A 24111-nucleotide genomic window follows, 5' to 3' on the forward strand; every position below is an offset into this window, starting at 1 on the left:
TTTCTTTCTCTGAGTTTGATTTGAGGATTTCTTTGTAACTTCCCCTTAAGGATAATATAATGAGTCTTTTCCGAAGCTATTTTGAGTTTAGCATGATCACACCAATTGGATAGCATATTGATTGCAGTGGATGCTTTATCTTCGATTTCCCTTCTTGAGTTACCGGAAGTGAGCATGATAATGTCATCCGCATAAGCTATGATCTGGTCTATGTCTGGATGGTCTTGTAGTTTCATAAGCGCAGGCTCCAAGTTAGTATTCCAAAGCTCGGGTCCCAGAATGGAACCCTGAGGACAACCTTTTGACGTGATCTTACTCATTTGTAGATCCGGATATTTGATGCTAATTTTTCTGTTAGAGAAATAACTTTTCAGAAGTAGGAAGAGTGTACCTGGGCAGTTCATATTTTTAAGTGTTTGAAAAAGGCTGGGCCACCACAAGTTGTCAAATGCCCCGGCGATGTCCACCATGATTCCAACCATGTACTTGTTTGGAGTGTTTTGTATTGTAGACGATAGCAGGCGTAATGCATCGTCAGTGCATTTACCTTTCGTGAACCCAAATTGTATCCCTGATATGGGTTTGAGCAGGCGAAATTCTTTGAGTCTTTTTAGGATAAGTTTCTCGAAGAGTTTTCCCAAAACGTTGAGAAGGCATATTGGTCTGTATGAATTGACCCTGGTTTCATCTTTATTTGGATGTTTCTTGATGATTATTAAGTTTGCTTCCTTCCAGGTTTCTGGGAATATCTTCTGAACAAGGCACTCATTAAATAGTTGAGTAATGTAAGGCGTAAGTACTGGGGTGATTTCTTGTATTATTTCCACAGGAATTCCGTCTGGTCCCGGGGACTTCTTCATTTTCATGCTGCTTATTTCGTTTTCTACTTCCTGGGTAGTGAAAGGTAATATTGGTGATTCTGGATATGGCTGGTGATAGATTTTTCTTGTATCCTTATTTTCCTCGCTGTCGTTTTCAGGTTTGTCGTCTGGTATGAGATTCTTCATTAAGAAGTTGATGGTTTCTTCCAAGTCCTTTGTCATATTCGTGTTGTTCTCGTCATTAATTAAGGTGGAAATGGTTTGCGGTTTTTTTATTTTGCCGGTAGCGATTTTATACGGGGTGCCCCATTTATTTATTTCCAGACGTTTTTCGATGAAGATATTCCATTGTTGTGTCTTATAATTTAGTAGCTCGGTTTCGTATTGCTTTTTTTTGGCACGGTAAATCTGGAGGTTGGCATTTCTGTATTGTGCGATGATGGATTTTTGATATAGTTTCCTGGCTTTTTGCATTTGTTTCTTAAGGTTGGTTAATTTCTTTGGCCATGGCTTCCTCTTCATTTTCCTTTGGTTATTTCTGGGTGATGAATTTTCAATTGCTTGTCTGATGTTTGCAGAGAGTTCCTCTGCGAGCGTGTTGAGTGATTTTTGTTGGTCCAATTGTTCAGGGATAATGAGCTTTTCTAGGAATTTTTGATGATCGATTTTTCTCCAGTTCAATATGTTCTCCTGGTTTGTCTGTTCAAGCTGATGGTGCCTGTAGATTAAGTCGAATAGTATTAAGTTGTGGTCGCTTGTTGTGGCGAGATCTATAACTTTCCAGTTTTGGACATCGCCCAAGGCCCTTGCATTCGTGAGTGTTAGATCAATGTTGCTTGAGGCGCCCGCCCTTCCCCTGTAGGTGGGGGGATTATCTGGCTGATTTTCGACTTGTAGGTTGTGCTCAGAAATGAATTCCTCCATGGCTACCCCCTTGGTGTCGGTTTCTTGGCTGTACCACCACGGAGAGGAGGAGTTCGTGTCAGCTGTGATTATGATCTTGTAGTTTTTGTACGCATTGCAGATCAGATCGATTTTTTCCAAATATGGGTCTATGTCATGGCTGAATTGAAAATAACTATTTATTAGGATCCAAGAACCATGCTCGGAAGATATTTGAGCGCAATTTATGTGTGTGTCACAAAATTGTGCTATTTTGGTGATTGTTAGATTTCTGTTTAGGTTAATTATTGCTGCCATGGTTTGATTGCGGTCCTGAATTGTGTGAACGTTGAGTGGTATGTAGGGAATTTTGTTTTTGGATGTGTATGGTTCTTGCATGAGAATTATGTCAATGTATTGCTCTTTGCAGTAATTGATTGTTTCAAGTGTTGCAAGCTTGCTTCTTCTGGTGTTGATCTGTGCAACGCGTATCTTGTCGTTATCTATGAGTGCCGTACTAATTGGTGGCATCGGGGCCATTCGTTTGTAGCTATGAACTCCATTCTCCCGTGTGCCCTTACAAAGTCCGCGTAAACATCGTCAAGTACCAGGGACTCTCCGCGACGTCCGAAGGCTGTCTCGGTTAGCCGGAGCAGCTCCTCTGTGTCGGTAGGAAGGTTGTAAGTTTTTAACGTTATCCTGTCCACTGCTTCTGGTATGGGGAAGGTAATAGTTTTGCCCTTGCTATGCTTCTTCCTGACTAGTAGTCTCAGTGCAGTAATGAGAATATCTCTCTCTTCTAGGCGTGAAAGTTTCAAGTTGTGTTCGAAGTTTCTATATATTAGGTACGGATCCGAGGGATGGGATGAGTGTTCTGGCGAGGGTGATGGAGGTTCCGAGTCAGTATCGAGATCGGTGTCATATAAGTCAAGTGTGTCTTCTGCAGTGAGTTCAATTTTCTTGAATGTGAGAGGGGTGTGAGATGATGTGTCAGATGTAGGTGTTCGTGTCAGAGCGGGTTTTATTACCTCAATTGGGGCAGAAGGTGTTGGAAAAGGGTCGTTGATGATGGAATGGGTGTTTGTAGTGAATTTTATATTCTCCAATAGGTTGGACGGTTCAGTAGAGAGGTCGAGAAGGGTTGGGGGATTGAAGTATGTGCTATATGGGTACATGAAGGGGGGAGCTTCTGGGTTTAGCGTGGAAGAGTTTACTAAATCGATTGCTTTTTTTAGTCGGTATGCTGCCGCTCTTTTAGCGTTTCTTTTTCTTCTACTTGGTGGATTTCTTTTCCGTTTTGTTTTAGGGGTGTTCTCCATAGTCTGTCTTGTCCACTAGTCTTTGCCACATGAGGGTGTATGTTGGGCAGTCTTTGTTGTCTTTACTATTGCATGTTTTGTTCCTGTTTTTACATGGAATGCATGTTTTCGGTTGGTTTTTTTTATCACAGTGTTGGCGTTCATGATTCTCATTTCCACAATGGGTGCACAAGGGTTTGTTTTTGCAGTATTTTACTACGTGGCCCAGATCTCCACATTTCAGGCAACGTGCAACCACGATATAATCTTTGATGAAAAGAGATAGGAACGGTAAATATACGTTTTCTGTGCGAAGAAGGATTTTTCTAATTTTACTTGTGGTTTGTACAACTAGATGTACTGTGTTGCTGTTACGGGGTCCTGTTTTAAATCTCACATTGAAATCATTTGTGTATTCTTCATATGGAATTGATTCTTGGAGATTAAGGCTGTAAAATTCTGTGTAAAATTCCTCTGGGTCTTTATTGGCCGGAACGTCATATATGATCAGAAGTGGATCCTTTTTTCGAGGGTTTTCTACTTTGATGTTGTGTTTAGGAAGATCTTTATTATTAATTAATTTCTCGGCTCCTTCTCTGGAAGCTGTTTCCACTATCACCATTTGATTTGTGGTTCTTATGCTTTTGATTTTGATATTTTCCCTCACTGGATTTACTGTGGTGGTCAAGATTTCCTGTATCTTCTTAGCACTCATTTTCCTATCTTTGTCGGACATAAAGACAGTGTGCTTTACGGTAGATGTGGCTTTCTGTATTTGTTGTTGTTTGTCTGTTTTTTTTGTTGATACAACCTGGGAGTATAATACGTCTTCTCTAGGGGTTGCAGATTGGACATGGTGATTTCTATCTTGAAGGATTTTATTTACGGCGTTGAGTGATTTGTTCTCCGACACTGTTTCTTCATGTACTTGTTCTAATTTGCTCATCAGTTCTAAGAGGATGGATTTTCTTTCTTCTGATATGTTTTTATCTTTAGCGACGAGGGTAGTAATTTCTAATACCAGTTTTCTGTGCATCTCTAGCTTGATAGTCTGAGAAACGGGAACACTGTCTATTGAAGATACGCCAGTCGCATTGGAGTTTGATGTCTGAACGTTGGTGCCTGGTGTCTGGGAGGAAGGGGTGGCTGAGGGGCTGAAGGGGTTTGCAGGTGACGGGTTGAATGACTTTTTCCAGTGGTCCTGGGGCTGTTGTAGGGGCGAATCAGGCTTCCTTTTTGTCAGAGGTGAAGGTGGGGGGGAATGACGGACAGGGCCACCCTGTTCGAAACCAAAGTGAGTGTTTTGCTTGGGGGTAGAATTTTTGTTTTTGGGTGTGGTGCCACCGGTAGGAGCCATGAGGAACACCAACAGTAGTCCAAGTTGTGCGCACTGATGAAATCTGGATTAAAGAAGCCAATAGACGGAGAGCGGCCGTTAACTGCAATCACACGGTCGCAAACACAGGTTGCCCGGTGCTACGAGAACTGACGCGTATTGTATAGTATTAGAATGGACTTCATACTCTCGAGTGACGTCACGCTATGTGAATGTCCTTTGTAACAGCTGAGTGAGTGAGAATGACGTCGCGCCCCGGCAATGCACAGACCCCTCTAGCCGAGAATTACGCCGTGTCGTGGCAGTTGTATTTGTCAAATAAAACTGGAACTACTGTATTGAATTCGGTTCTGGGGGTCTCAGAATGTCAATCAGGCTTCTCATAAAACTACTATGTTTATTAACCAAGCTAACTGAGTTCGGGTTGTCTGTGTCTGGTTGTTATTTATACCACTGACATCCGTTAGGCTTAACTGACGTGGCTCCGTAAGGATAGCATGGGGATGTTTGTTTCGCAACAGTTATTTTGCTTAAGGGTGAATTCACTTTTAGTTTATTTTCAGATCAAGATTGGTCCTTCTTACGTGAGCGTTTGGGGGTGAGCAAAGCAAACTACTCCTTGGGTGAGCTGCAGGGGGTGTCTTTTGCGTTCATCTGCGGGCAACAGTATTCTCCATAAGAAATATATGGAGAGTGCACACGATTACTATTTTGGCAGTGTTTGAGAAAGTACTTACCGGAACAGATTGTGGGGGTGTCCTGCGACCCAAGGCACACCTTACACTACCGCATGCTCCCTCACTTACACTAACACTCACTAATTACCACATATTTTGTCGATTTTTTACGGAGCACTTTTACGCATGAAGAAGTCTGCTTGGCACTGTTACGGCACTGATAATAATAATAATAAAAAATAATGGGCAATCTTTCCTGTCATTCTCTTTCTCTGTTTTGTTAATCAGAACAAACTCGAACAACATGCCGGCCTCCGTGGCGGAGTGGTTAGCACATCGCGCTATGACGCCAGGGGTCCCGGGTTTGAATCCTGTTCTGGCATGGTTGTTTGTGAGTGCCCATTCATCAATTTCATCATATCGTCACTCATCCCCATCTTCGCAAATTAACACAAGAAGCGAAGTAAAATAAAGCAAATCAAATTCAAAAATCAAACTCGAACATCAATGTCTTACTGGAATTGGAACTGGCGTCGTAGCGCGACGTGCTGAAAGGCGATGTAAAATAACAAAACAACGCGTACAGATATAACATAGGATGTACCGCAGTGCTGGTGATATGTACCCAATGCGCCCGCGATTTTACAGAATACATATGCCCCTTGAGCAAGAGGACAATCACTAGCCGTTCCGGGCGCCAGAATATATTTCCATGCTTTTTCAGCCGTTTCCAGGCGCCAGAGAACCTCAGAGGACGAGAGAAAACAGACTGTTTCCCCCCATACGCACAAACTCTTGAATGCGTCTCCCATTTCTCTACATTGGGAGGGAAGTCCTTGATGCGTGAGACAAAATAGGAAAAAAAAAAAAAAAAAGGACGTCTTCTGTTGGCAGACCTCCACAATGGCTCAAGTGGCGACTTCGCTGCGGAACGATTTGTTACAGTGTTGCCTCTACGTTCTTGCGAACCAATGGGGAAATTAGAGCACGAAAATTCCCTTTTTCACGAGACATTTTCCCTTCATGACAAGAAATGGACCGCTCATGCAGGAAAGAAATTTCACTCCTCTCGTACGGTCACAAGGAGAATTGCTTTTCTCTGGTCACGTGCAAGCAATGAAAACAACAAGCAATTTGGAAAAAATGCTTTTCCATAGCTGTGAGACCAAAACAACAAATATGACTCGAAAAGTACTAATTTTATTTTGAATGTACACTCCGAGTTAGAAGTGGTGTGTGAATACCTATGAAACAACGTTGGTACTTCCTTAATGATTATATTTGTGTTTTATTCCTTATGATTAGCGGATAAAATATGTTTTAGGGTGAATTGTTTATTGCTTGTTTATCAGAATTTCTAAGTTAAAGACATGTGAGTAGAAAATCATTCACAGATTATACAACACAGTTTTGCTTTTGACTGTACAAAAATGGATAAGGATTAGTTTTAGAAAAGAGTTCATAACTTTCTATATTGGTGTAAATTTTGGCTCTAGTATTGTGTTATCGAGGTAGTAAGGATAGTTTCTGATGAAGTTACACCAAATGGGTTTGAAATCAGTTTCACTATTGGGTGAGATGTTATTCCATGAACGCCTAGATAATGTCATTAGGCAATGCTATTTTCAGCTATTCTACTAATTCTATTACAGAGATAAGCTGAAATGAAATTTTTGGCGTCTCCTATTTTCTGCACTCCCCTGATGAAATCCACAAAATTGAATCTTTTGATGGCAAATCACATTATCTACACACTCTCGGACTCACATTTGAGTTGGCCTCAGTTGTATATTAGCTGATCGCAAAAACAAAAATTGTGATTCAAGTTAATACGTGTAACTTTTCTAATCGAGGGAGGGTACTGAGCTGATGAAACATGTTTGGAAAACAAGCTCAAAGAAATATTGCTTTTTTGTTCCGAATTTTAATTCAGAACAATGTGTACCGCTTAACAGAAGCCCTCTTTTTCCCCACATTTTAGTGTTGTGTTCGGCCTTCGAGAGAAATTCAGGAAGAAATCGTACATGCCCTACATTTTGAACATCACATAAGTTGCATTTAAAACAAAAAATCACAGTACATTTTGTGGGAAAATTAGCTTCTTGTAGAAATTGCCACAAAACAAAAGGTAATGATGTAAACACATATGGACAGCACAAAACACAAGTTCCATAGTGGATTTTTCTGGCCATGGGACCGTACGCCAGAGCCTCGTCAGTCTGAAGTCCAGGGTGTACTACATGGAAGTGAGGTTAACATTTGGTTGTCTCGAGTAGGAGTCACCGCTTACACCCCGAATTGTTGATTATAGGTTTGGGAATTTTATAGTCAAGATGTCATTAAAAATACTATTTTGAACTGAAAATGTGTTATTTGCCAACCCATTCCCTAGTAAAATATATATATATATATATATATATATATATATATATATATATATATATATTATTGTTTAATATTATTGTCCTTCATTTGGACCAGAAGTAAAAATGACAGTGTGCCCTACTTCCTGCTTATAGTAACTATTATCTAGTAACCTGGCTTAACCTTAACCATGACCAGGGTGGGTGTAGGAATCGGAAACTTAATGGAAGAGAGAAAAATTGAGTCGTTACTTGAGTTAATCCTCCGGCAGGCGCGCTATTTTTAATAACACGAGCAGGCGCGCAGGGGACTTTGCTTGTTTTACATTTATAGTTGAATAACTTTATTTAGACATGTTCTTACATTCCTTACTTGTATCCTGGAATGTACAAATATTTATTTTTTATTTATTTGTATATTTATTTTCACTCATACAATTAAAAGTTGTTGTTGTCACATAATATATATGTATCTTTGAGTTTATACATATTTATGATATTTATTTATTTTTGCATGTAAGATAATAATATTATTGCAAACTTTATTTGTGTATTTGAGTTTACAAATGTTTATTTTTTTGTTTCTTTGCACTTATACAATAAGAAGTTGTTGTTTATCTGATAAATGGCGTGATGAATCGATATAAATATTAAATAAAAACTTCATTGCTATAATAGGGATCGGTGATAAAAGTAATAATAGATAGAAAAGCAAGTAAAAAATAATAATAATTAAAATTTTAGTTACACGAGAAGGCGTGCGGGGTGACTCAGTCACCCCCAAGAATGCAAAGAAATGTTAAAACGCCTCTGGTATGTACAGAAAGGTAGACAGAAGAACGGCGCCTTGCTCCGTCGGTAGCAGAAACTCCAATTGAAGTATACGAGAGCGGATGGTAAGGTGGCGCCAGTCATGTCTCGACACGGCAAAATAATGTGGTTGTGCGGTGACAAAGTCCCCCATCGCGCCCGCCGGAGGGTTAAAACGTTTTTTTAGTTGGCAACGTTGTTTGTGGTTCTTAAGCTCATTCCAAGTATCCCACACCCAGAAGGCTGGTTGCTGGAAGATATTTAAAATTATTCCCTGCTTTCTTGTTTCTTTTTTTGCCTGTGTTATCATTTCTCTCTCTTGGCGCTTCAATTTTCTCCCCGCAGTCTTCTTCGCAAGAGGAGACAAATAAATCCTAATAGCAGAATATCCGCAGAGGATTTATCAGTTCCGGTACTGGCCGAGCTTCCGGGCGAATCTGAGGAGTTCATCGCCTCCGCAAGGGAAGATCGACCTAGTTATTTCCAAACTGGAAGGGGAAGTAAGAAGAAGCATGCGCGGAACTGATATCAGATCAGTATTCCTTTGGATACGTTCTGTTCATTATTATCGCTCGCATTTTACTGCAGCTGCGTTAGTACGTTTGAAACTTCAATATTGTATCAGCAGCAAACGATTTTCGCGGAACCTCCTTCCCCATCTGCGTTCCACTTACAGCTGTAACCCCTATTTAGCGACTGGACTCGTCCAAGTTGCGCATGCGCACTTGAGTCCATGGTCACTACTAAGGGTATGATCTCATTGTATACTGTTTCGGCAGAACTTTTACACTGGTTGAACACGGAAGAAACATTCTGCACCTGAAACTCTACCCGCACACTGACGAACAGTAATCGAACGCGACTGACGAAGCCTCCGCCTTTGCTCACTCCCTCCTCTCCGCTCTTCTTACAAATCTACACTACCGTTGCTCGCTCTGCAGTCCACACTTGCATACGGTTTGGTTGATTTGGTGTTTTAAGTCCTCTTTATGCACAATAAGGCTAATCGGGAGTGGACCTACAGTTTAAAGTGGGATCGGAACCACTATGTGCCTCCACCGGGTACACTTGCATACGAGAGTACTCTCACAAATATGGAAGGGTTGCCCAGGCCTGACTGATTGACGTCTCCGCCAAAATTTGTGATGTTGGCACCACTTGCACACCCAAAAATGTTTCCTGCAAAAGGTTTCGGAATGAATAAATTTGCATAAATTTTAAAATGTGTGTGCTAAAAAAGAAGTTTCTAATTAGGGAGGCGGTTTGGAATGGTATACTTGAGTGCATTTGTATTTTTTTTTTTTTTGTAATAATGATAATTAGTGTTATTGGCTCTTGAGAATGCTATATCGGAACGTTGAACAACTTAAATAATTTCAGCCACTGAGGTAAGAAATGTTTTAGGACTACTATTTTATCATTGTCTTTGTCCATCACCCATTTCATCAATTCATCATTCATCCTTATTGTCATGATTAACAGAATGGGCAGAAAAGTGACGTGAAATAACCAGAATAAAAATTAGTGAGATTCCGTTCCGTTTGATTTGTGTGTGCAGTTGGCAACCCTTGTTCCAAGTATCACTTAATGCAGGACTTGGTTGAACGAGTTAACGGGGAATTAATTTGTGTAGAGATGGAAGGATTTCCTGTGGGTTAGGAAATAGCGCTCATTTCCACTGTTATATGGAACGTGGCAGGGTTGTGTGCGATGCGATAAATCACGGATGCGTCCACGTTCCTAGTTGCACTGCTCCTAAGCCAGTTTCTTTGTGCCGTTAACAGCGACGCTGTGGGTAAGCCATTACATTGTCTCGCGACCAGTGAGTGTTGTACGTACGTGATTCATTTTTAGTCTCGTAGATTTGCAGCGCGGTGCTGGAAGAACTTCTGTTGGTTCTGGCGTTAAAGGTCAGTTTTTCTTCATAATTCGCCTTCATCTTTCTGTTACCTGTAATAGTATTTGTGCCGGTCAACGTGGCAAAGTTGTGAGTGTAACGCATTTCGAAGTTAGAGGCCCCAGGTTCGAACCTTAGTTCGAATATGTTTGTTCCATAAGGCATTTCGTCAGTTCATTATTAATCCTCATCGTCGCGATTATTCGAAGAGGCAAAATGTGACGGAAACATAAGTAGAAAAATAGAAATAGTATTTTTCTTCATTTATGTCCATTTTCTGTCTTTTTAGGCTAGTTTCGACGATAAATAATTATTAGTTGAAATGATGATGGAATACTCGCCAAGTAGCATGCGGGACCTCCCGATTGCGTTGCCTTGTAATCAAATTATTCCGGGTTAAATACCCGGTGAGGATCCCACTTTAAACTGTAGGTCCAGTACCGATTAGCCGATCTGTGCATAAGGGGGACTAAGAGAAAAGAAATGAAAAGGTAGTAGTCTCCATGCCCAGGCTAGGACTCGAATCGGTCGCAAGATTGTGAGTCGAACACTCAACGACCGCCGAGGTGGCAGCTAATTGATAGTGTGCTCAGGTAGCCTACTTAAGTATTATATCGTATCCGAATGAAACTTTCAAAATGGCTCCGTGACGCGACAGCGCGAACAAAGCCTTCAAAGCACGAAAGGCGACAGCGCTAACCTTCTGGCTGTGTAGCTCACTAGTCGCCTATCCTTTCTTGCATTTAGTAAAGCTGAACAATGAGGATAGGGTTATAGCGCAAACCAATCCTTTCTTAAAACGCCACTTTCTATTGACCTGGAAATCCTAGAAAATCTGGTACAGTCAGGGAAATCAACTAGTGAAAACGTCGTGGGAAAGTCATAGAAATGTGTTTTTAGCTTGTCAGTATGAGAAATCTGAAAACCCGCTTTACTTTTAGCTCCACTCCAATGTTATGTTTAATTTTTGTTTACTGACTGAATAAAGTTGAATAAACCTCACTTATTGAAAGAGTATGCAAAGTTCAAGACGTAAAACAACCCATTTTGACTTGTAGAGGCCAGAGACCGTTCCGTGCGATGGGGGGTTTTCCGCTACACACTGCACCTCAAGGCCAGTAGAGGGAACCGCCTTGAGAGATAAGAAATACTGTGGGGAAGGTGCTGTCTATTTTATGAACAGCCTACTTTTTCTTCTGATATGTTTACAATGCAACTACACTGTTACCCAGATGATAGACGACGAGAGGTTTCTCACTACGCAAACGCGACCGACTTGACTAAGTCTAACCTTGTGGTCTAACACAGAAAGAAACCGTGAAAACCTCCTTCGTCTCCTACAACGCCACATTACCGCTGGGCTATGCAGTCCACACGTGCCTGCGCGTCTATTGAAGTCGCCGTTAGAACCGGTGTCCATTCACAGAGCAAAAAGGTTATTTTGACAAAATCCTGTTTCCCTGCTGGCTGCTTCCAGGAAGAGAGTTTTTAACGTTGCCGCTTCTTGCCCAACCAATATGCCTAATTGGTTGTTTGACCGCAAGTTCCTTCGTAGGTAAACGCAGCAACCGAGGGTTACTGCCATAAAGTCGGTCTCCGCGCCGGATGCCAGGCCGTCGCGGCTATACTTGGTTACTAGTGATGGGCATTAGTCGACTAATATTAGTCGATTATTAAAACCATCGAAAAAATTATCGACTAATGAAAATTAGTCGACTGAAAAAATTAGTCGACTAATATTAGTCGAATTAGTCGTTCGACTAATATTAGTCGAATTAGTCATTCGACTAATATTAGTCGAATTAGTCGTTCGACTAATATTAGTCGAATTAGTCGTTCGACTAATATTAGTCGAATTAGTCGTTCGACTAATATTAGTCGGATTAGTCGTTCGACTAATATTAGTCGGATTAGTCGTTCGACTAATATTAGTCGGAAACATTCCGACTAATATTAGTCGGAAACCTTTCGACTAATATTAGTCGGAAACATTTCGACTAATATTAGTCGGAAACATTTCGACTAATATTAGTCGGAAACATTTCGACTGATTTCAGTCGGGAACATTCCGACTAATATTAGTCGAAATGACCGAACATGTCTCATTTCCAGACGAACAATCGACTACTTGAGCAGAGGGCTTATTGTCAAGAAGGGAAGCAAAGCAGGTAGGTATTTCTTGGAAAGGTCAGTGACTGGAATCTTTTATCCCTTGATGCCGCGACAGAGCTGGTATGCAAAGGGAAAGCTGACCCTGCTGTAGCTCTATCCCCCCCTACCTCCAGGGGGCGATGCCTACCGTCATTCATGTCGCTATTTTTGTTTTCTCTGAAGGGATACACATTCATAGTTCCGAGAGTTTCTTGGTATTCACAGGCCAGTGCACAAGACACCGCAACATTTTAAAAGCAAAACTATCCATTTCTGACCTTCAGATGGATTAGAGGGTTTATGATAAATGCATTTTACTGGAATGGAAATATTCTTAAACTTAAAAAACCGGTCGAATATATGAAGAGAGTTTACAATCCACCAGCTCTGATGCAAGGTAAGGTAAAATTAATTTAATTAAAAATAAACATAAATTATGTTCGTGGGGCAAATACTAAAATATACGCTGTCCAGAACGATCTCAAACTTGCTGCAGTCGCTAGATGTTAATTTACCTTTCTGCCCCTTATGGGGTACAAATTTGCCAGCAACATCGGTGGCAGAGCGCGCAGGGTGGTTCATTCACATTCACGCCTTTTACGGCTCCGGGTTCGAATCCTGTGGTGGACATGGGTGTTTCTTGTAAGTTTCCACTCATCCATTTCCTGTAATCACAATTCATTCTCATCATCCCGATTAGCCTAAAGAGGCATAAAAGCGATGTAAAATGAGGATAATAATAAAGAAAGATAGAGGATGTATGTCACTTTGGGTAACCACGACGATGAGGACGAATTGATCAAAAAGAACATCCATGTCCAGCCTAATACTCAAGGGGTGGGGCAATGGGGTCATTTACCCCCTCCAACTATGAAATGTTTTAATATGAAGCTGTAAAACCTACGAAAATAACATTGACGATTTTTCAGATTTTGCAAGAAATTCGATTTTATTCTTACATAAATGAATGGGTTGTTCGCGAAGCGAGATAGGCTCCAGGACTCTGCAGTCTACAATATTTGGTTATTTTATAATTTTAGTATTATAACCTTTAAAGGTTTAATTGATGCATATCTATCAGGCGCCCGGATTCAGCAAAAGGTCCGGGGTGCGTTCCCCAGCCGGTTCAAATCCGGGAACCTTTCTAACGTTGGAAGCGGCCCCAGCGCCCACCCAGCGTCGAATGACATGGGTACCTGGGGCCTGGGGGGTAAAGGCGATCAGGGGCGTGATGCTGATCACATCACCCCCACTCACGACCGGATCAAGAAAGTGTGGGGCGTTAGCCCCACACCCCCTATACGCCTTTATGGCGTGTTGCTAAGCACAGGGGAGCACTTTACCTTTATAACGAACATTTTTTGGTACATATCAATCCGTTCCCTATAACCCTTGTTTTCCTATCAATGAATATTCATTACTCTAAAGGATTGTGTCGAATTTTGCCTGTATTTGCAGTTTTGATAATTAGCATTGCATTTCTGCCACTTTTGGCTAATCGCGACGATGAGGATGAGTCATGATCAGATGAATTTTGATGAAGATACTATCGCAAAGTGTCATGAAAAGATATGGATTTTATTGGAACCAGGAACTTTCGGTGGTAACTTCGTTAATCCAGAACTCAACACGTTCGTCCACCGAGTCTGCCATGACAATGCGTTGTCTTGATTGATTGATCTAATTTATTTGACTTCGCGTTTTGTGCCTCTAGGCTAATTTGCGAAGATGGGGATGAGTGATGAAATGATGAAATTGATGAATGGACATTCACAAACAACCAAGCCCGACCGGGATTCGAACCCGGGACCCTTGGCGTCGCAGCGCGATGTGCTAACCACTCGGCCACAGGGTCGGGCCAATGCGTTGTCTTACACTATCATTTTGTAATCAATAGATCGCTGGATTTATATGCTGGGGCCTACATATTTTATACTGCCCCATTGAGCCTACATGAGTATAAACGTAGAATTAAAGAATCTCAAATAATAATAAAAGTTCAACTTTTATTAGTTAGGAAAGGAGTGAATTAGAGGTTCGACTGATAAAGAACTTCATGTCCAGCCACGTCAGCAATGGGGCCATTTTTTCCTAGAACTATGATACGTTTTAATGTGAAGCTATAAAAATTTACGAATATAATGAATTCTATTTCGTCCTTGCATAAATGAATGGGTTGTTCGCAGAGAGAGGCAGGCTCCAGTCTGCCATATTTGGTAATTGTACCCAGGTAGTTTTATAACAATTGATGCAAGTCTACCAGACATCCACATTTTTTGGGACAGTCAAATCTTTTTAATCCCTGTCCCGAGTTTCTTCTAACTAACCGTCGCACCCTGCTTTTTCAGTCAAAAAAATGGTTTATAATCTCTCATCTCGTAATCGTCGCATTGGTGCGTTAGAGAACGAAACCAATTATAGCGGCGCATGATCTTTCGACACAGTTTCGCAATACTCTGGTAAATTTTCTCAGGTGTAATATTTCGACTATAATGCACAAATCAATAACAACTAATGTCTTACTTTTTTGTTTCATACCGAAAAATGGCTTACTGTCACAAATAAATTATGTTTGTCGTTTTAGACTATTCAATTTCAACTTATTCGCTAGTATTTCATTCATCCTAATATTGCACCAAAGGCAGTTTACATCGTAATAAATAATTTTTAACTGATCAGAACTATATTTTTAAAAGCTTCACATAATGGTCACACCCCTTAAAAAATTTCGACCAATATGTGTTGGATAGTATGGGAGCAAGAACTCGCCTCCACTGTTGATTAAAGGAAATTTGAAAACACTGTTAAGGAATACAGTACTATTAGAATACTATTAGAATACTTCTAAGAATATATGTAAACATCAAACATGAAGCTGTACGACGTATGCGAGGTATCTATCAGTGAGATTGATTTGTTCCGTTACTTTAGATTTTAATGTAGCATCTCTATAATTGTATGTCTAACTGTAATACTACTATAGTAAAGTTATCGGTCACATCTGACACTCCAACAAACAACATTTCGCATCTTTTCTTTGTTCCAATTAGGATTTGTCCCCCCCCCCCCCCCCAACCCAAGACACATGATAATTCCCGTCTATGGGCCTGCCTATGTCTTCTTTACGTCTTTATTTGAAGCCGGAACCTTGATGGTGACTGACATCGTGAGTACACAACTCAACGTTTCGGGCCACAGAGACTGTTCTCAATGTTCTCATGCGTGACCTTGTAATGAAGAGATCCCGGGTCTATTCTCTGTGCGCCTACACACACACACACACACACACATATATATATATATACACACACACACACATATATATATATATATATATATATATATATGTGTGTGTGTGTGTGTGTGTGTGTGTGTGTGTGTGTGTGTGTGTGTATAAACATTCGTTTATAAACAGTCCAATTTAGCCTGGCTCAGCTCAGCACAAGAGTGGAGGAATTTGAAAATAATAAGAAAAATATATAGTTCCACTTTGACTAATATTTGTCGTTAACGACTGATTCGACTAATATTAGTCGAAAGACTAATTCGACTAATATTAGTCGAAAGACTAATTCGACTAATATTAGTCGAACGACTAATTAGTCGAAAAAATTAGTCGACTACTATTTCGACTAATATTAGTCGAACGACTAATTCGACTAATATTAGTCAAACGACTAATTCGACTAATATTAGTCGAACGACTAATTCGACTAATATTAGTCGAACGACTAATTCGACTAATATTAGTCGAAAAAGTAGTCGACTAATTTTTTCGACTAATTAGTCGATATTTTGTTTCGACTAACGACTAATTAGTCGATGGTGGAAATTAGTCGATGGTGCCCATCACTATTGGTTACACGGTGCAACACCCGACTCGTCTACTTCGTTGATTTGGTGTCTGCACCGTTTGCACCACGTTCTTGGAGCGGTGTGGTGTACGGTCACGTGGTGCGTCTTAATGAACCAAATGAAGGTTTAAAGCAGCAAACAGGCATTTGTTGAATGTTGTGAACTTGAACCCCGCTATTCGTCTACTTGTTTGAAAGTCATTTCCTTGCACCAACCTGACACCGAGTACACCTTGTGTCAAAAAGTGCAGCGTACTAGACGGGACCACTGTAGTGACCTGCATCAAGTTTCAGATGTAGTCTTTATCATTCCAAGCTCGTGACTCGTTCTATGGATTGACAGCCGCTAATAGGGTAAATTATTTACGCAGTAGAAATAACATTTAATTTGTCACCTCGGGACTTTTCGCTCTGCGATTGATCTGGTCCCGTTTCCCTGCCAGTTCAGTCTAATCTCTAGTGCACACGGCTGTGATTTATTCATGGGACAAGCCAGATGCAAACGTTAAAATTGATAACAAACTTTCCTCTCGTTTAATCACGCCCGGCTACGGGGCCAAAGAGGGAATGATTAATAACAGCGAAACTTGTATTGCGAAAATTTCATAACTTTTCTTTTGTCTTTTACGTACACCCGCATTGGATAAATTGAAATTTCACTGGGTTTTGGGTTTTGATTACAGCAACTAGTGCTGCGGCTGTCTTTCCTTCAGGCTTCGTAATTGAACTTCTACCTTTAGGCGCTATTTAGCGACTAATGTGTAATATTTATGCGTAAAATTGAGAATTTAAGTCGCTAAAATTTGATTAAGTTGCAAGAATGAAACAACAAAAGTAGGGGATAAAAGAAGTAACTCGCCTACACGAACAAATGTCATTCCAAATCAAAATACTTGGAAAATGGGCAAATTGGCCAGAACCCGCGCGATTTAACAAAAAATGCAATTTTTTCTCTCAGGTCTCGTAAATATTCATGTAACTTTTTCCTCTGGAAAACTCACCCGATTTCGATTTTTCAAAATTTCAGGATTTTTTAGGACTGGTTAACACTTCTCATAAATTACTTGTGTTACTCAATGAGACACAGATATCAGAGAACCCTAGTTTTGTAGCTCTCACACCCGAAAATCTGAAGTTTGAAAGTTTTCAATATTTTTACAAAAGTTACCCCATCATCAAATTTGTTTCATTTTCAGATTTCTTAGGCAGATACGTCCTCTATGCATTCGTAGCATTTGGTGAACGTAATTATCTTTTACAGGGATAATTTACTTTTAGAATTAACCCTTACACCAGCAACTGCGCCATTTCTTAAGTCGTTAGGTGTCTAATTTCCACCTAGGTTCGGTTTCTGCGATGGATGATGTGAGGATTTCTTTTTTCTGTTGATATGCTTGCACGAACGGCTCTGGTGTTCACTTAGCCTCTCGTCAATGGGGTGCTCGAGGGCTAGTGTTGCTCACGGGACAAGCCTTTTAAAATTCGAGACGGGACGAGACGGAATGCCTTTCTCGTCTCGTTTTCGAGACGAGACACGAGACGGGACGGGACGGCTTTTGAAAAGTCTCGTCTCGTCTCGAATGTCTCGAAAAAATGAAAGCAAAATATTTAATCAGTTGCAAATACTTGTTTGCTTGGAATAAAGTATTTCAATTAGAAACGTTGATAAGCGTGTATTAAGTCAAAAGAAGACTATTCTAGAGAGATTAATGAATGAATACCTAAACTTATTTTCAATACTCTTTCAAAACAGAGCATTACTCCCCATTTTTGTTTTTCAATTTATTCCAGGTTAATAAGTTTATGTTACGATAGTACTCCAGATACTAATACAATTCTGAATAACGTGTTACGTTCCTAGTAACTTTCCTCACCCTTTACTCCTATAGCCGGGAGCATTGAGGCTCTAAGGGTCTACACTGAAACCTATCTTCAGGGTAGGTGCTGAACAAATCCAACCAAAGTCGTGAAGTTTTAATGAAATGTTTATTTACTGCTTGAGTGCTTACAGCCAGTGGTTAGGTAACTTTTAACTGGAACTTGGAGATCAATACTTAATAGATAATTTCAAACTTACTAGAAAGGTCAAACTAGGGTGGCCCAAACCTAGGTTTTACAGAAGAGCGGCATACACCTATTCACTTCTTCCTAGATTAGATCGTTCCTATTTGGCCAGTCTAGGTTTTACAGAAGAGCGGCTTGCACCTATTCACTTCTTCCTAGACTGACACCAGAACAGACCTTCTTACGGACCAAACTACTTCGTATTTATACCCAAAGTTCCAGCCTCGAACACCTGTCTTTAGGTAATTTCTTATTACATTACTCCAAATTACAACAGAAAGATATTTGAAAAATGCATAGTTTGGCAATTAATAATTTACAAAGAAAGTTTACATATTCATTTGAGTTAACAATTATTTCTTTAACGTTGATAAAATCTTACATTTTGGAATTATACAAATTTAACCAATCTTTGATTGGTAAATCTATATTTACATCATAATAAATGCCCGTTGTCTTAAGCGAGCTGACTTCATTAGATAGTTACAGAAAGGTGAACACATTAGTTCAACAACGCCTTGATTGGCGCGTTCATATTTGCGTCACAACATCTAGTATCACGGACATTAACAAGGACTTGAGGTAACACTATTTAGATTTTTCTTTTAACATGGAATCTCAAAGTTACAAAATAAGTAAGGTCGTAACAAACGTCAAGTAAACGGGCAGGTAGAGAAGGTGGAAGGAGGGGCCAAAAGATCGTGGAATGTCTGCGTCCGAGGTTTATCTTGTAAAAATAGTCTCAGCTCTATAGGTTGGAAAGATAAACGGACCGACGGATATGGTTTATTTTTATTATTTAATTTTTACATCAAAGGGTGTACAGAAGTGAATGTTATTAGGAAGTAGGAAAAACATTGTAGGAAACATGGCAGTACAAATTGATAAGGAGTTGTTGGGAAAGTTATTAAGGAATCCAAGATATTAGCAAGACTAAGAGAAGGAGATAATTAGGGACAAATAATCTTGCATTATCCCACTCCGAACAGCTGAGAGCTAAAGAGATGGAAAGAAGTAATTTGGTAATTTTAGCGTTTACAGGGAACCACGACAAGATTTTACCACATGATTATTTGCACGGGTTGCAAAATTATTAGAATGTTATGGAAATTTCGGATATGTCTTTGTTGAGAAAATTCTTGTTGTTTCCCTCAGGCATTCTACAGGTGGTTGGATTCGATTTTTTTACGTCCGTTTGAAGATTATTTCCAATGCTTTTATTTTATTTATTTATTTCTTATTTAAGGAGAATACTATTCCTTGGATTCCAATAACGAAATACTGAGGCTGATATAGAATAGATTTCAAATGAAGGAAGTGCACTAAGTTCTGTATAATCGTCGTAGAAGGAAACTTTGTTCTATGAGGGGACTCCCCGATGGTACAGTGGTAGCGTCGTCGCCTTGTAATCAAGGGGTCCCGGGTTCGATACCCGGTGAAGGCACATTTTGATTTGAATCCCACTTTAAACAGTGGGTCCAGTCCCGATTAGCCTTTCTGTAAATCAGATGAAGGAATGTTGTAGCTGTTCTTTTCATTCTGTAAATTTAGCCTTCAAGTTTATGAGCAAAATGCATGTAGTATCTACTGTCTACATTTTCACTCGTTACTAAACACATTTCACAAAGTAGTTTTATCGAACTTCATAGGGAAGCTGACAGCAATGTCAGGGTGGCGGGAGCTTGTTTACGACCAGGGTGTATTCCGAGACTATTTTTCGGCCGTTCCCTACTGACAGAGGTTTCGCTTTGAACAATGGATACCGTTGCTTCAGGGGGCAAACACGAAACATAGGGCGAGGTTGACCTGCAGTAGCGGGTACGTGCCATAAATCCAGGCCTAAAGTAGGAATGAAAGTTGATGCAAGGGAGGGGCAATAAAAATTCTGTAATTTGGTTTGCTTGCTGACAGGAAGTTTTGCAGGAAAAGCTGAAAAGGAAAACGGCAGACTTTGAATGGAAGAGGGACAGTGAACACAAGTTCTTTGTATTATTCGCCGACACACAAGCTTCCATTTAGAAGGTGAGGCTATCAGCAGCGAAATTATTAGAAGGTTGGAAGCAGTGACGACGCCAGAGGGGAGCAGGGGGACGCCCCATGTCAGACACTTCGCCCCCCCCCGCCACCGCCCGTGCTCCCAACTGAAGTTAATTAAATATCGAATAATAAGAGACTTCACCTTTTCGAAGTGGTGTATTCTGCATGATATCACTTTCCTGCTTATAACACCAACTTGATTAACAAATATTAATTTGTTTCGTCCAAGATTCGAGCGCCGACCTGGGCATAGGTGATTTCTCATTCATTTATGTCCTGTAATAGCCGAGATTAACCTAAGTTTTAACCAGTCTTAAGAACTGGGAAAAAGTGTTGAATGTGGATGGTTTTAAAACATCACGAATATTTTGAGGACCACAAGACATCATCTGTAGTACGGGCAAATTATTCTAATCGTGGTCATTAGTGACAACGCTAAGACATTCAAAGTTGATTCAAGATTTGGTTGGTTGGTTGATTTGGTGTTTTAAGTCCCCTTCATGCACAGAAAAGCCAATCGGGACTGGACTTATAGTTTAAAGTGTCTCCACTGGGTATCGAACCCAGGACCAAAGGTGATCGAAAAAAAACCGTCACTACATGTCAGTTGCTGTGGATTCATCGCGCTTTCTTACTATTCAGGGACTTGAATTTCGAGATGATGAGTCTGAGGAAACCTTAACAAAGGGAATTTCTTCGATACTCTTGAAGCTAATGAGGGGATATTATTTGGAAATGTATTGAACGTGAACCTTAAAATGCAATTTACACTTAAAATTCGATTCAAAACATATCGCGGGCAGGTAAACGAACGCTTATTAGGATTTGCCACTCTTCAATCATTAGATGCAGGTTCGCTCTTTCTAGTACATATCAAAATCGAAGAACTTCTTCCCACGAACTCCATAGGTGCCTGTAATTGGGTAGCACAGACATAGGTTGGAGTGGTAGAGTAAGAGTAAGTAATGCCAGGGTCCGAATATTTCTTGAATTATGAGATAACTGTAACCTTTGTCTGATCTTTATCCTGTGATAACATTTCCTTGAAAGGTGAAACACAATTTTTGCTCAAAACTCTTCAGCGTTACGAAGATGGTTGTCCTTAAAATCTTTGAAAAGGCTTGCTCGAAACAGGATGCTGGATGCAAACTGCCTCCCTCATTTGGCTGTTCTTGACATTGAGAAGAAATGTCAAGTCCTGGACGTGCCAAAGGTGGCAATGTGTTCTCCAAAGCACATAGAGCAGAATTCTCCTACAGGAGAATTGCACTTCACTAAGTGCCTCACATTGTTTCTAATACTTAAGAAGATTCATTTCTTCCAACGTCACGTATATTTTGCAAGAAAATTAAACTCTTCGAAGCATTATTTTCATCATTTATATTATTATCTTATAACTTAAATATTTATATCAGTAGTTTCATCTCAAGAAAGACGATGAATTATAAAATTATGAATGTCTTTCAATACTGAAATAGGCCACTTACCAATAAAAAAAAATTAATGTCTTTATTAAAACGAATCATGTGGAGATAAACTCGTAATCAAGAAGTAAATTTAGGCAGTAAACGTCCACTCTAAATAAAAAAACAAACACGAAACACCATACATGAATATAATAATAATAATTATTATTATTATTATAAGTATTATTATATAAGCATATATATGTGTAGTGTTTTCGGGCGTTTTAATGTGACTGCCCCCTTACAATATTTTGTTGCCAGCCTCCCCCCCCCCCCCCCCCAGTCATATTTCCCTGGCGCCATCACTGGTTGGAAGCAAATTTATTAGGACGAGGAAAGTAACATTAGCTGTTGACAGTGTTGTACGAAAGGACGTGATATGTGCTACTGTTTGAAAAATGATAGGAAATTTAAGCAAACATTTATAATTGTTGAGACTTGAGAGTTGTTTCCTTCATTTGATCGTAGGAAGAGGTTTTCTGAGAAAGAGTGGGATTATTTTACACAGACATGGAAAAGGGTGGTTGTTTAAAGATAGAGACGTATTTTGCACATTTTTTAAAAGTTCAGATAAAACTAGAATTTAGCCTTACTGTTATGAAAAGAAATAACGCAGTACGGGGAAATAATAACTTCACATTTCTCGCACCTGGTGGGATGCAACACAAGAGTATTGCATGAAGCCTATGAACGAGGATGAAGAGGGATATGTGAAATTTGATTTACCTGCGGGTGAATTAGTGGATTCTAATATTCTTAAGGTTGATTTTTTTTTTTTAAGTCCACTTGATTTACAAATAGGTTAAATCGCGAACCGAACTACAGTGCTATCCGATCCACTTTGTGCCTCCATTGGGTATCAAATGCGAGGACCCTTCATTACAAGACCTCGACGTTATTACTACGCCATCAGGGAGGCACCCAATTTACACAAATATGTTGATTCCAATAACACGTTATATGCATAATCTGATAATGATGCAATTTTGGTGCATCTAAACATATTTTTTTCAACTATAGCATGTGTAAAAGAATCATGGAAGTTGGGATTTTTATAACTTCGGGAGGCACGGCTCTGTAAATGTGCGATATAAAATAAATGCAGGTTTGCCTTCCATACGTGGTGGTTTTGTCACGTTTCTTCGCTTCGTAAAACATACACTTTTGCAGAAACGGCTTCTTGCATCCTCCTGGGGCCTTGCTCTAGCTAAACAAAAAATATATTTGTTTAGCATAATCGAGGCTTACATATTCCTGCCGAACTTACTAGAAAACAAGGATTCTATTGGGATCATACTGCTTTGAATGACAGTATCAATGAAGATTTATGCACGCTACTACATAATAATGAGCATAAAATATTAATCAGGAACTTTATTTTTCGTCAACTGGATGTAACATCTTTTTTTTGTTATTCAGCAAATATTCAATTCATCACCTTTTTTGACATTAATTTTCTTGCCAGGACAGCTGTTTTTATGCAGATTTTGACGATCGTAGCAGTAATGAAAAAGAGCACTCACTTATACCGTGTTTGTTACAACCTGTCCCGCTTCCCGCGCTAGCTGATTGCTGGCTTTTCTAGCATAAACCAAGCGGTGTTGCTGCTGAAGACCGCCTGAACTCCGTGCTGGGGAAAGCCAAAGCCAGGCAGCAAATTAAAATACGCAACGTGACAGCGCGGGAAACGGGACAGGTTAACAAACTCGGTATAAATGTACGATAGATAGATAGTTGTATGAAGCGAGAAAAACCACAAGGTAGATTTCATAAGATACCTAGCAATCAGTGACCAACAAACTGCATTTTTAATATTAATGTCCTCATGATTAACGAACCTTATTTATTCTCACCACGCAATGGGTAAAATATTTGAAGCTTTAGCCCACTTTCCGAAAAAATATTGTGTTTCTGCTACTTTTGACTTTTGTTGGCATGATATCCCGGATCACTTTTACGAGACGAGACAAGACAAAACGAGACGGGACGAGACGAGACGGGACACGAGACGGGACAAACTAATATTTTCGAGACGAGACACGAGACGAGACAGCATTTTCACGAGACGGGACGGGACAGACCAAAGTCTCGTCTCGTCTCGTCTCGTCTCGTCTCGTGGGCAACACTATCGAGGGCTAGCCACATTACCTTCATTATGACCAGGATCGAGAATGTCTGCAGTCCAACCTCAACATGCGTCTTCATGGCACGTCCAGTGCATGGCCTTACCTTGACACCCACGAACCTGAGGGTGGAGATGGAGAAATGGGCTATTCGAAGGGAACTCACAATGAATGTGCCAATTAATATTCTTCTTAAAGGTTGTTCAAAAAAAAAAAAAATTGCCGTCATTTTAAGTCGGGGTTTCAGTTACCACAATGGTTTTCCGGAGTTTTTTACTCTTTCATTAAAAAATTTTGATTTTCTCAAATTTTCTGGAGGGGCTGTAGCCCCA

General features: G+C 40.0%; 1 protein-coding gene across 15 annotated transcripts in view; it reads left to right on the plus strand.

Moving 5' to 3' along the window:
* The window catches only part of Mctp (multiple C2 domain and transmembrane region protein), a 544727-nt gene that overhangs the window by 313330 nt on the left and 207286 nt on the right, over positions 1-24111 (plus strand). The window contains exon 1 of one of the 15 annotated variants that reach the window (XM_083140927.1): positions 9898-9982. The exons of 13 other annotated variants lie outside the window; for them this stretch is intronic. The gene's annotated coding sequence lies outside the window, so the exon portion shown is untranslated. Of the gene's footprint in view, positions 1-9897; positions 9983-10022; positions 10098-24111 lie in introns of those variants that run through there. One more of the 15 variants, XM_083140937.1, reaches the window with a different exon arrangement.

The sequence above is a fragment of the Lepisma saccharinum genome, chromosome 1 (genome assembly GCF_977018435.1).
Source record: "Lepisma saccharinum chromosome 1, izLepSacc3.1, whole genome shotgun sequence".
Lineage (NCBI taxonomy): Eukaryota > Metazoa > Arthropoda > Insecta > Zygentoma > Lepismatidae > Lepisma > Lepisma saccharinum.